At 32.0% G+C, this 15,299-nt stretch overlaps 1 long non-coding RNA gene across 1 annotated transcript; it reads left to right on the top strand.

Moving 5' to 3' along the window:
* Positions 1 to 8,105: 8,105 nt before the first annotated feature.
* On the top strand, positions 8,106 to 9,449 carry LOC143052817 (uncharacterized). Its single transcript, XR_012971256.1, has 3 exons — positions 8,106 to 8,203; positions 8,676 to 8,747; positions 9,378 to 9,449. It is a non-coding gene; the product is annotated as an uncharacterized LOC143052817 (long non-coding RNA).
* Positions 9,450 to 15,299: the final 5,850 nt, after the last annotated feature.

A 15,299-nucleotide genomic window follows, 5' to 3' on the forward strand; every position in this document is an offset into this window, starting at 1 on the left:
ACTATGGTATCAGATGTATACTCACGATGTTAAAATGAACACTGAACGTATTTATACATTTTGTACGCTGCAGAATGGCTTCAACGTTGACTCAAATAGGATTTCGAGTTCCAAAATGTGATTTTCATAATCCAAAATGATCGCTTTCTTAGTTACGGACTGGTAAAACGTAGAATTTACCCCTTTAGAATATTTGTCAACGTCCAATGAAAATTGTCGTTACAAACGAATTGCCTAGAAAAACTGATTATCTACGTCAATGTATTCACATAGAGATTTACAACAAGAAAAGAGAATGACATTCCATGCATGCTGCACTTCATTTTTGTTTGTACATCAATATCTAAAGAGAGAATTCATAATTGTAAGACATATTAGTACTCCAGTACTCACAATTAAATGAAACGCTTCGATTTTGCTCTGAATAAGTCAAAAAAGAAAAATAATTTAACATTTTAACCAGTTTGGCTTAATTGTTTTAAAAACTCTGCAGCTAGATTCATACAGTCACAATAATCTATCAATGCATAATTAATTTTGTGTTTAAACTAAATATTGACATCTATATCCCAACTAGAAAAATTGAGAACTAAACATAATAAATTAACATAAAACAATCAGTCTTTAAAGTTACGAATTCAATTTAAACTATCGTTTCATTTTTTTTGTAGATAATTATAACAAAGCATCTGCTCTTAACTTTGTTCAAATTCCAAACAAAAGCGTCAACAAAAACACTAACAAATTATGCAAGTTTAAACTTTTAGGTATGTAGTAGGTATTTATATTAAAACGAAGTAATTTCTGAAATAAATAAATAAATACGATTGTGATTTTGTTTCCAATAATATAAATATGCTATGTTTAGTTTGTGAACTTGAATCAACTATATAAAGTCCAGATGTATACTGACAGTCGAATGTTAACAACGAATGATAAAATATGTTTAAGGTTAAATATTGAAAATGAATATTAAAATCCAATAATCAATTTTATTTATATAATGTTCAATTTTGATAATAGCATGTAAGACAAAATTATGTTATACAATTTGGGAATGTTGAATATTTCTATTCTTTGTGTAACTCTTCCTCATTTTGTTTTTCCAGATGATGGGCGTATGTGGACTTATAGAAAAATTATAAGACGGATAATAATAAAAAACAATTCGTGCAAGATATTTTTTGTAAAAACATTCTCAGTAAATTGATATGGTTTCGTTTGTAAAGCCATTTAAACTACGTAAGACATGCATTGTTTCTTCTTCCGTGTTTGATAATGGGATGCTATATAAGACATACATTGGCATGTTATTTATCAAACTGTTGCAATCAGTGTCTATGTATATTAGTTTCAAACAATCAGATAAGAACAGTATTTTGTTCAAATACAAGTATGTATTGTATTCACTCTGACATTCTTTTGTAGGGAACCATCACAACCTTGACCACAAGCTGTCAAAAGGTTTTTGATAAAAGCAAGAATTTTCCGTTGAAAGGAGAGTGCGCTGTAAATACTCTGAAAACAAGTTGATGAAAAACTTTTGTTCATATACTATTCGTGTAAATGGAATACATAGCATCTTTACTTTATTTATGATTTTATAAATGAGTTTATATTGCGATGTGTTTCTAATTCCAGCGATGTAATATGAATATAATGAGCATGGATATAATTCTAATCTTCGTTATTGCTGTGATTTGTGCTGGATTAATAGAAGGAACATGTCCGTCGACTTGCTCTTGTGTTGATGATTCGTCAGGCTCTAGAATTAACTGTTACTCTAAATATCTGGGACACATTCCAACACTTCCAAGTGATACGTACCATATGTAAGTCAGGCATGGGGTCAATAACTTTTGAAAGTAATTAATTACTTGCAATTACAATTACAAAATATTCAATTAAATTACACATTACATTAATCCCTTTTTACTAATGTCATTAATTACAAGACTAACAAACGCCAGATGCTCCTGACTCTGGAACAGGCACACACATGCAGTGGGTTACACATGTTTTGTTAAATCTCAACCCCATATAGCTCTAACCAATGCAGGGTTGAGAAAAAACAGTAATATACATTTTGATACTCAGTTTAAAAGAAGTCCGATGTCAGAAAAGGTAACCAAAAAAACCTAAGGAAAACGACAATGATACATAAATAATTAACGGATTACTAGCTGATACTAGAATGATAGCTCCAGATCTCAAATAAGAAGTGCTCAAAATACGAAAGAATAAAGCTGGAAATGCAACAAATATTGATTTTTTTTAATAAGAATATTCACATTACAATAGCAGCCATGCATTCTTTTTGCAACATTTAGTAGAATCATATTGTCACTTCCAACGATATCAGACGGGTTTTTTTTTCAAGTGAAAGGTAATCTGATATTGGTAAATCTTATGTAGCTGTCACTTTTAATTGCAAAACACACACCAAGAGAACTGTGCTTGGATAATATTGCAACTTGATGATTTTTTTTTTCTAGAGATCTCAGGAATAACAACATAACAGAAATTGATGTTCAATTATGTAAAGAGATGCCACAGTTACACACTATGTATGTACATTCAATTAGATTTGTGTCAAATGACATATATAATTAGTAGGTGTGTAATGTATCGTACTTATCATCTGCTTATAGTGGGTCGTGTATAAAATAATCAAGTAACGTACAATGTCATCTGTCTGAATTGCATATAGTTTGCGCTGTAATTTATGATTATCAGATTTTAAATTTTCAGATGTTTTATTTTAGAAACAATAGTTCCCCAAACAGTAAGACTTTCCGAACAAAACATTTATATTATATAATGTTTCACCATCGACAGAGGGTATAATGATTAAAATGAAATTGACAAAGCTAATACCTACGAACCAACATGCATAACATTACGGTTGTATTACTTTGTTGTCATGCTGTTTTACGTATGCATACAGTCTCTTGTCCATCATTAGAATAAAAGTTCTGCAAATTTGAATATTTGTGTTTTAATAACTTTGATGAAATGTAGACGGTTACATTGATTCTATTCCTTCTGGAAACATTGTTTTTGGAATGTCTTCAATCCTAAATATTTTTTTATTGAACACATCTTATAAACAGACATACATAACTTTATTGTCTAAAAGATTCTTTAACTGTCGATTTTCTGTTCATTACAGCTACATCAGCTACAATTTGATTATTGAAATTCCTGCAATCACATTTGCAGACTGTGAGCAACTGTATAGAATGTAAGTATATATATCAAATATTCAGTTTGTTACCTTATTTCAATTATTCGAAGGTTTGGTTAGACAATACAAGTGCTGAAAAATTTTCAACGACACATTATTTCTTCCATAACACTAATATTATATAAAACGATACGAAGAAGAGATGTGATACGATTGTCAATGATACTATTATTACCTAAAGTTAACATGAAGTAGATTCAGGCAATTATAATGCATACTACATAAGACGTGCAGATTTGTAACCGAAATTGTCCTGACGATTTGCTGGTGATTTTAAAAACGGTCCTGGTCTCTCTGTGCACCTATGTCATGGTTCTGTGCTCTTATATTGAAGTTAAAAGTGTCAAATATTTAAGATCATTGATGCGGAAAATGTGTGTTATTGATAAGAAATATACCTAAAATATATTTGGTGGATATTTCATATAAGAAAAGTTGATTCTATTTTGTTTTGATTTGATTTTTTAATCCGAATGCAAGACCTGTAATGTTGAATTTTTTTGGGGCATTTTCAAACTATTGTTAACTGTTGTTTTGAAGATATTTGTTCTGTTAACTGTTATTGAATCATTAGCTGTTATATGTTTTCTTGAAATTGTCATTGTTGTGAACTGCTATTTTGAAGATTTAAGTTGACTTTAACTGCTGTTATTGATGATCAATATTTAAAATTTACTGTAATCTGATTTAAGCAATAATAACAAAAAGCTCTTGTCTCCTTTTGAGATCTGAAAATATGTTTTAGATTCATTACTATCCTTTTGCGTGACCATCAAAATGCGGTGTACAGTATTCAATACATATATAAACACAATGAAGTGGCATGTTTCTAATGGACAAATTTCCATCAGAAACCTACTTACGGTGTTTATATATCTCAACTTGTACGATTTGCTCGTGTATGTAACAATATTTTAGATTTTAACGAGAGAAATTTATGTATTACTGAAAAATTATTACACCAGGGTTTTCGATATCACAAACTAGTCAAAACATTTACTAAATGTTATCATCGGTATAAAGACATCATTCGTAAATATAGCTCAACATGCAGACTTCTAATACGTTCAGGTATTTCACATCCAATTTTTTATGGAAATATTCTTTATAAAGCACAAAGGTGTCAGTATTGACCTCAGAAACTTACAAAACCTTTGAATAAACTTATTAAGAAGGGATATGATTACGATACTGTTGTCAAGTCATTAAAGATTGCATATTTTGGCGTTAATATTGAGTCACTGATAAGGTCTTTGCATCGGAACTAAACACATTTATTCTAAAAACAGTTGTTGGCATGACACGGGTTATGTTCTTCTCATATATGTTATGATGGTATGATACTAAACCCCTAACGGGAAGGATTGTGCCTGATGTTGATATGATGAAATCATAATCTTTCAGTCAGTTTAATTGAAGTCTGGAGCTGGCATGTCAGTTAACTGCTAGTAGTCTGTTGTTATTTATGTATTATTGTCATTTTGTGTATTTTCTTTGGTTACATCTTCTGACATCAGACTCGGACTTCTCTTGAACTGAATTTTAATGTACGTATTGTTATGCGATTACTTTTCTACATTGGTTAGAGGAATAGGGGGAGGGTTGAGATCTCACAAACATGTTTAACCCCGCCGCATTTTTGCGCCTGTCCCAAGTCAGGAGCCTCTTGTATTATTTTAATTATAGTTTCTTGTGTACAATTTGGAAATTAGTATGGCGTTCATTATCACTGGACTAGTATATATTTGTTTAGGGGCCAGCTGAAGGACGCCTCCGGGTGCGGGAATTTCTCGCTACATTGAAGACCTGTTGATGACCCTCTGCTGTTGTTTTTTATTTGGTCGGGTTGTTGTCTCTTTGACACATTCCCCATTTCCATTCTCAATTTTATTAATTAGGTGTTAACAACTATACATCACTGTACGACCCGAAAAATCAAAATGTAAAAGGATTTTATAAAGGTGGACAGCATAAGTATAAAATAAAGTACCTTTTTCAATGCGATTGAGAAATGAAAATGTAAAATTGCTTAGAAACCACAACCCGACCAAAGAGCAGTAAACAGTGAACAGCCACTGATTGGTCTTCAACACAGCGAGAACATCCCGCATCCGGTGGCGGGCTTCAGATGATCCCTAAAATGTGTACAGTACAATGATAATGGACGTCACACTAAACTCCATAACAAATAAATAAACTAACAAAAGCAAGAGGCTCCTGCCTTGGGTCAGGCACAAAAGTGCGTCGGGTTAAACATGTTTTGTAAGATCACAACCCTCCCTCTATAACTATAGCCAATGTAGGAAAAAAACATACACCAATACGTACATTAGAACTCAGTTTAAAAGAAGTCCGAGTCTGTGTCAGAATAGGTAACTTAAGAAAATAAGCAAAATGACAATGATGCATAACATTAACAAGGGACTACAAGCAGTTACCAGCACGCCAGCTTCAGATCTCTATTAAACTAAGTGAAAGATAATGTTTTCATCATATGAAATCGAGCGCAAATTTGATCACGGCAAACTTTTAGAACACTTCTAGAACACTCCTTAGATGAGTTAAGATAATAAATTCAGTTTAACCTAAGCATCCTGGATATTGTTTCTCTGACACATGTGTACGATACTGTAGATCCTTTTTTTTTGTATTCAATCAAATACATATCGGCCTTGTTGTACGTTTCAGCGTGTACAAATCATTTTTTTTTCTCAGCAGCTAAAATCAGATATTGTTTGTAACAATTTTGTGTTTACTAAAAGGATGACAATACTATTTCGGATTTTGTTTTGAATAAGCAAGTTGGAGGTCATCGTGGAGGTTGTTAAGCTTGGAAGAGTTTTAAAATTCTAAAATTGTTGATCAAAACAATTTGATGCAGAATCCATGTCATCTCAAATAAAAATTATGCATATAACTCTAGAAATAGACAGATAATAATGACATTTAAAAAAAACCTCTTGTATTCGAAATTTTTGCAGTTTGACATACACGATGAAAATAGTTTTGTTGATTTTTTTTAACTTAAAGTGTTCTATTCATGATTGGTAACACCAGTTACTAGGGTTATAATCCTGTCATACTATTATTATTATTATTATTATCATACACTGTATTGTGCTTGAGGAAAGCACGTTTGTTTTCTCATTATATACACATCTTAATTTCAACATATAACTTTCCACCAGTAAATATCTATTTTGATATTAGAATATTAAAAATCAGTCTAAAATGTCAGTTCCTATGGCTTTATGATGTAAAGATATGAATTTTAAGCAAAGGTCATAATCTAGAACGTCAAATTTACCTATGACCTTGACCTCAATTTCAAGGTCACAAACTGAGGATCTCAAATCAAAAGACCCTAGGTCTCTAATATGTATGGTTAATAAGTTATATCACTTTACGCATAATTTTAGATATGATAAGGGCTAAAACTCCTAGTCATTGTCTATGCACCCTTTCAACCAAAATTATTATGTAACGACATGTCGCAACTAACAATTTAGTAAAAATAATTTGTCGATATCTTATAAGGTTTATGAAAATGAGTGAAAATAAGCCAAAATCAAAATTTAGAATATGACCTTGACCTTTGACCTTGACCTAATTTTCATTTTTTTGGACCAAGGATCTCAAATCAAAACACCCTAGGTCTCTATCACTTATGGTTTTCCAGTTTAAAATACATTTCAAAATTTCAAATACAAAAGGGGAAATAACTCTCATATGGAATCTCGATACGGCTTCGGTCAAAACAAAACAGAACATTCTGAGGATGTAACGAGCAATTTGGTAAAATAAATTTGTCGTAATCTTTTACGGTTGCGAAGGAGTAGTGGCCACAAGAAAAATAGTGTTTGGGGAGATAACTCTTACAACGTAAAGTATTTGGTTACGCAGGGGGTCCGTTTTAAAAGCGCATACGCTTTAAGATATCATATTCCAAATATCTAAGCGACATCTTTTGAAACATCAATCCTACGCAAGAAAAAAATTAGGCGGAAGAAAAAAAAAATAATAATAATCAGAACAAAATCAATAGGTCTTTCCACGGAAAGGTGGAAAGACCTAATGAACAAACCAATATCTATGATTAGTTGGTCTATAATGTGTGTCCAAGGTCGAATTCAGAGTTGGAGCGCACACGAGTGTCTCTAGTCAGCAGACATATTCCGAACCCCCTCTTTTTTATCTTTGCCTTATTCGTATACTTGTTATATGTAGCAATAAGTCAGAGACAGAGACTGTCTTTAATATTTTCTAAACACCACTTGTCTGGTTTTCTTTCAGTGTAACTTGTTGTTTGTTTTATCTTCTTACTATTATTTTACGCTTATTATGTAGAATGAACTACAATGTATCTGTTAAATTCATGTTTAACCTTATTTGCATTAATGCTGAAAATTACCGTTCGTTAGTTGGTTGTTGTCTCGTGAACATTTAACGTTCGTTCCTACCCTTGATCAAAAATGTGACAACGCTCTATTATTGTTGACATATATCTCACAACCCCTGTTATTCTAATCAATCTTTAACATGCATAACAATAAAAGAAATATATTAAAACATTTTCCCTATAGATAACTGAGCTGAGTCTACCACGTATAATTGTTATTCATAAACGTTTTAAAATTACTTAGATGAATACTTTTAAAACGTGATATTCACCAAACAAAACAAGTACATCAAATATATTAAATACAATTGATTAGCTGTGTCATATGTGTGACGTCTACAACTGATATTCATTTTTTCATCATTATCTATACAATTACTTAAATTGATTTTTTTGTTACACAATATTTATAAATCAATATAATTCTAGGTTTTGCTATGTCTGTTTAAAGAACTCATTCAACTTATAAAATCTTCTCTTTTCAGACAGCTATCTCACAATGAAATATCTACAATAGAACCATTCACTTTTATGGGTCTTCCTAGTCTTCAGTATTTGTGAGTAACTATATATTTCTATTAACGCATTTGTAAAGGGGATCAATATGGGTATGTGAAAGAAAATATCGATATTAGCATTCATTATATAATTGACCCTGATCTGAGTTTAACCAGTGTAAAGTATTGTAATCGACACTAGTGATTGTCGGTAGCTTCTATAGATGTTAGAAAGTCGATTCAAATCATCTGTCTGTGTCATTCATGTGAATGACAAACATTTTAAGACCCTACATACTGAATTTACGTGAATATTAATTTGTGATAGATGATTGAATAGCAGGACACGAGTCATGTTGAGACAGCCATTCTACGTCTGTAGGGAGGTCTGGAAATTGTTTACGTTTGCATGTATCTCTCTTTTTACTCAATTAAAAAGACTTTAACAATGTTTAGCTGTTTATCACATTATTATCATTGTACTTGTGTGTGTATTTTGCTTTAGCAAAGCATGTTTGTTTTCTCTTTTTAGATATCTATATAACAACAAGATACGGTCATTAGAAAGTAATACGTTTATCAACATGACCAAATTGTATCGGCTGTAAGTTGTAATATATTTATTATTTTTATTCTAAAAAAAAGAAACAATAACTCGAGTGTCTCTAGTCACCAGACATATAGTCTCCTCTGCTATATCTTCGCATTATTCTTATATGAGCCACTGAGTCAGAGACAGAGACGGTTTTTAATGTATTCTTAATACTCAAATTTCCTGTTTTTTTCTTTGAGTATAACTTGTTGTTTGTTTGAGAAATACGTCATGGCAGCCCTAGATTTGTTTTGATAAAACTTTGGGTTGGGCATTTATATTTGATTATTTTACCCTGAACTTAAGCTACGGAATACGAATATAAATAAATGCCAAACCCATGGTAAAATGAATTATTTCGATTTTAATAGGACAAATTAGGTAATTATGTTAACTGTGAGACCATATCAAACTTTATTTGCATTGATGTTGATGATCATTTTTATTCTGGTTGGTTGTTGTAAATATAAGCAGTTACATCGAAGTTGATTGTGAGAATGTGCCGATCATATACACTTACCACCCATTTCTTGAAATTAACATTGCATTTTATATATTCGCCATTTTTACTATTGTTTTCTGTATATACACACGTTATCGGAATAAACTTATAAATTTAAACTTATCTTAACATCTTTTAAGAGACCTGCAAAACAACGCAATAACAACAATAGAATCATTGACCTTTATGAATCTTCCAAGTCTTTATAGTTTGTGAGTATCTGTCATTTTAGTTAGATGTCAATAAACGTATCATATCAATCTTTGTAAAGGTCCAGGCTTGACAACATCTAATACAATACGTATATATAACTTCATATATCTGACGTCTACAAATCAGATCCATGTTTTCATAATAGTCTACTAAGATTACTTAGATTGATTTGATCGTAGCATTATATTCATCAAACAATATAAATGTAAAGTATTGTTTCTGTTTTTTTCTTTGGGGGGGGGGGGGGGTTATAGGACTTACACATTCAACTTAAATAATCTTCTCTTTTAACACATATGTATTACAATGAAATAGCTGTAATAGAACCATTCTCTTTTACAAACCTTCAAAGTCTTCGATATTTATGAGTACCTGTATATTTTACGAACGCATTATTTAAAGCTTAAACATCATAAATCGTTGGATAATGCATTAACTCCGACAACAAATTGATGGAAATAGATAAAAAATCATCGTAAAGCCTCGTATAATGAGCAAAACCCATAATATAAGTTGAACTGTCAATTTGATGACCGGTCCTGGTTTAGACAAAAATCTTAAACAATTCAATCTTTAAAGCCAAATGTCTGATCCTCTGAAAAACAAAAACAAAAGGAACCAAGTCATTTCGTACTTTGACTATTTCGTACCTCTACTATTTAGTTCCACATTTGATATTTCGTACCTAATATTAAATATTTTGTACGCACAATCATATCCATTTTTTACCCAATGGACCAAATGCATCTACGAACATACGAAATCAATCAATCAAATTATGTGTTTTTTTTCTCACAAAATACTGTAAGTCTGATGTCGATAAATGAAACACACATAATAACATTCGAAAATAAATCTTGATGGAAATCAATAAATAGCCATGCAATTATATCAATTGACTCACACATAACTTGTTTATACATTAGCGGAAAAATCGAGTGCACCCTAGTGCCAACAGGTATGGTAAATGACTCTTGGTAAAAAATCCCGATAAAATGTAAATCACACAACTTCAAACACATTTTACCACAGCAGTGTATTTGTTAAACTCTAGGAAAACACTTTAGTGCATGAACTATGAATTTTGTGTCTAAATGAACCTACTTATGGATAATTTTTCTACGAGACCACACCAAAACAACGACAGCCATTAGTACGTGGATGAACTTTTATCTAACATTTTGAAATTGGCTTTGATGACTTTGGTGATGCAAATACGCCTCACAACTGGTCTCTAACTTACCAACTACAAACTGAAAACCAAAATATTTATATTGTACATTTATATATATTTATGTATATAGTGATTGTTTCATAACTGAGTAGATGAAGGGAGGCGACTCCGACGAAACTTACTCAACAACCCCATTAAACATTAAAAAACGTCGACGCCGAAAATCTTCTAAACCATCACCGTCGACGTCGCAAGTTGAGGACAAGAGACAACGTACAAATAGTGAAATAAGCTCCGAGTCGGACACAGACAGCAAGTCAGAACAATCAGATTGTTATTCTAGAGGAAAAGACGAAATGAGTAATCCATCAGACTTGCTTCCTAAAGTATCTTTGACTGAAATTGATATAGTTAGGATAGCTGAAACTGTTAAGCAGCTACTGAAAGACGATATTGACAAGACCGTCGAGAGGGTTGAAAAAGAAAAACAAAAACACTTAATTGACAGGATAAACGACATAGAAGAAAAACAATGTAAACTGGAAACAACCCTTCAAATAAAAACAAACCAACTAAATGAGCTGCATGTAAAAAACACTAAACTACAAGAAAAAGTTGACGATCTCGAACAGCACAGTAGAAAAGGTCTTATCCGTCTAAGTGGTGTGCCTTTTTCAAGAGGTGAAAATACTACTGAAAAGGTGATTGACATAGTAAAAAGGATAGGAGTGAACATAAAAGATGATGACATGAGCGTAAGCCATCGCACAGGAAAATTCAGGGAAAATAAAACTCGTAAAATCATCGCAAGGTTCCCAAAGCATGATTTAAAAGTCGAAATTTTAAAATCGGCCAAGAAACTTAGAGAAATACCCGGTCTTCAAGATATCTGTATAAACCAAGACCTAACAAAGACGCGAGATGAAATAGCATTCAAAGCTAGAGCGTACGTGCGCAACCATAGACTCAAGGCAACCTGGGTGGTTGATGGAAAGGTCATGATTATTGGGAAGGACAACAAAAAACACGCCGTCACACGTATGTATGATCTGAATGACTATGTTTTCCAATCCGATAACTTTACTGAAATAAACGAGATTGAAGACAACCAAGAAACAGAAATGCAGTACGCGTCAAATGGTCATGACAGGGTCAGCGAACAACCAGCTAGTGACGTTCCTGTTTAACTTTATACGAGTGCTCTGTGTTACTTATAAATGATCAACCAATTAAAATCGATGAACAAATTATCACATTTACAATTTTCCTCTACAGTGAAAATTTTAGATTAATCAAGCGTACACCTGTACTCATTTGACTATTAGTACTTATGAAAATGTATACATATTGTTACTTTGATACATGTAAAAAAAAATGCTAAAAATAGTTATGTTCTATACTACATGTAATTCAAAGTGTCATTGTATTCTACCCCTTAGGTCGAAATAAGTTGTATTCCCGTTTCCCGTTGGCTTTTTACTTACTTTTTTTTTGTTCTCTCCCCCCTTGTTTTCCTTTTTTCTCTGGTTATGTTGTTGGGTTTTCAGTTGTTGGTGTTTTTTTTTTTCTGTGTTTTTTTTCTGTGTTTTTTTTTTGTTTTATTTTCTTGCATTGTTTAAGCTTCTTTTGCACCCTTTACTCAAAATACCGGAACTCCTACAATACTCTTTTCTGATGAATATCAGTCACGATGAATAATTAAGAAAATTCACTTTTGCATAAGTTATATTACAAAGAATTTAGACTTAGCCTACAATACTCCAACTGTTTTTAGTAAATCAGGGTGATACATACATACTCACCTCTAAGCAAAGTTGAATTAGTTAAAAAGATCAAACTCACTCAAAAGGCCTTTGTTCATTGCTTATTTGTAATCAATTAAAGCACCAAAAAAAAAAAAAAAAAAAAACATATAAAAAAGTATATGAAAAACTTATTCTCATATATTTTCTCGATAAACGATAAGTCTCTTGATGTCCAAACAGAGTTAATATTATTTATTTTGTTTAAACAATACAACTATGTTTGGCACTGTTGTGGCAAAAACCTGTTTTTCCTGTTACATGTTCCACCCCCTTTTCATTTTGTATATATTTTACTTTTTCCTACTTACTTTTTTTTATCAGTCATCCACGTCCTACTTTTTTTATCAGCTGTTGACAGTCACTGTTACCTCCAACACACGATCCGATTATAACCATTTTTATATTAAAAGCACACTAAGCCCCCACGCGTGTCCTATATTACACAAAGTATCTACTATAATAATACCGTTATGCCAAACGTTGACCTAATTACATATAGGGCACGCGTTGGGTCAAATTACTCGCGGTCTACTCGATTGCCTAAGTATCTACGCCTAACTATAGATCAACTTGTGTTATTACTGATCATAGCAAGGTACAAATCTGTTGGTGTACATTTATATGTTCTATGTCGAATAATATGTAACATTGAAATAACAAAGTTATTTTATGCTTTACTGAATGTTAAATTGAACTATTACTCAAAACAAAAACATAAACTTGACGATTTTCAGAAAATGCACTTGAGTGTATTGTCGTCGTTGGTGATTTTACTGATCATCTTAATTATTGCCACGTGTTTATGGTTGTTTTATCTCATGTATAGAGCTGGTGATATAGAAAAAAATCCCGGTCCAATCTTTAATTCTACAAGTAGTTCAAGTAGCTGTTCAACACATTCCGACTCTTTGTTCACTGGTAGTCAGTTCCTAACCTTTACATGTTTAAATACACAAAGTTTCCTAGCGAAACGAGACTTAATTGAAGCTGAGCTTAGCGACAGAGATATTTTGTTATTTACCGAAACCTGGTTTAATAAACACACTGATGACAGCAATATCAAATTGGAATCTTTTAAAAAAAAAACATACAGAAATGATAGAAATCATAAAGCAGGAGGGGGTGTGGCTATTTATGTGAAAGAAAATATTTTTAGTGAAGAAAAACCTGAATTCAAAATAAACGGATTGGAATGCGTTTGGGTCAAAATACATGTTAAAGGAACAAATATATTATTTGGGAATTTTTATTGACCGCCAGATTCAGATAACCAAACCTGGGAAAAAATAAACTATTCAATAGATCTTGCCATTAATTCGAATGCTGATAAAATTATAATTTGCGGTGATTTTAATGATGACCAACTTAATCATAGCAAACAAAATCTTAGAGAAATTTGCAACCAAAATAGCTTATATCAAATAATTACTGATGCTACATATTTTTGCGAAAAGTCAGTGTCGCTACTTGATCTTATTATGGTAAATGATCCGGAGGTAATACTTTACTCAGAAGTTGGTGAAAACATCCTCGAAAATTATGTACGTTATCATTGCCCTATAAGTGCAGTAATAAATATCGAAAAACAATTAACAAAATCCTTTAAAAGACACATTTGGCAATACCACTTAGGCGATTATGAATTGTTTAAAAACGAACTCCTTAAAATTAACTGGGATTCTCTAATTGATAATCACAACATTAATACCGCGGCAGTAAATGTTACGGAAAAAATTCTCGAAGCGGCAGCAAAATCAATCCCGAATAAAATGGTTCAGGTCAGGAAAAATGATCCACCTTGGATGAATTCAAATATAAGAAAAATGATTCGGAAGCGTAAGAGATTAAATAAAAAAGCAAAATTAACAAACGATGAAATTGATTGGTCAAATTTTCAACGCATAAGAAATAAATGCATAAACTATGTTCGATCAAGTAAAAAAAAATTCTTAGAAAAGCAAATAAATAAAGTTGATAGTATTCACACAATAAGCACTAAACAATGGTGGAAAACCATTAAAAATTTGATCGGACTACCGAACAAAAAATCAGCATATCCCACTTTAATTTTCAATAACCAATATATAGAAAGTGATTACGACAAAGCTACATATTTTAATGATTATTTCTGCGCTCAGTCTTCTGTTGATGATTCATATAATGTATTACCAATATTAGAAAATGATGAAATTAATAAACTAGAGGAACTGGTTATAAGTGAGCAGGATGTTGAAGATGTGCTTTTGAATCTTGATATTTCAAAAGCTACTGGGCCTGATTTAATCAGTCCAAGACTACTGAGGGCGGCAGCAACTGTCTTGAAGTATCCATTTACAAAACTTTGTAATCAATCCCTCTTAACAGGGAGGTTTCCAGATGTGTGGAAACTAGCAAATGTTATACCTGTTTATAAGAACAAAGGTGGCCCAGAATTTTTACTTAATTATAGACCTATATCTTTGCTGTCTAACATTGGTAAGACAATGGAGAGATGCATTTTTAAATACCTTTTTAACTTTATTATTACAAATTCTTTATTAACAAAATTCCAGTCTGGTTTCATTCCTGGTGATTCGACAGTAAACCAACTACTATGTATTATTAACGATTTTGGTAAAGCATTAAATGAAGGGAAAGAGGTCAGGGTAATCTTCTGCGACATAAGTCGAGCTTTCGACCGAGTTTGGCATAAAGGCTTACTATATAAGCTTAGAAAAATAGGAATTAATGGTAACTTGTTACTTTGGTTTGAAAGCTATTTAAACTCAAGAAGGCAACAGGTTGTCATTGGTGGAGAAACGTCCAATAACGAACATGTCTCAGCTGGGGTAATCCAAGGGTCTATCTTGGGTCCTATTTTATTTCTCATT

This window comes from Mytilus galloprovincialis, chromosome 11 (genome assembly GCF_965363235.1).
Source record: "Mytilus galloprovincialis chromosome 11, xbMytGall1.hap1.1, whole genome shotgun sequence".
NCBI classification, from domain to species: Eukaryota; Metazoa; Mollusca; class Bivalvia; order Mytilida; family Mytilidae; genus Mytilus; species Mytilus galloprovincialis.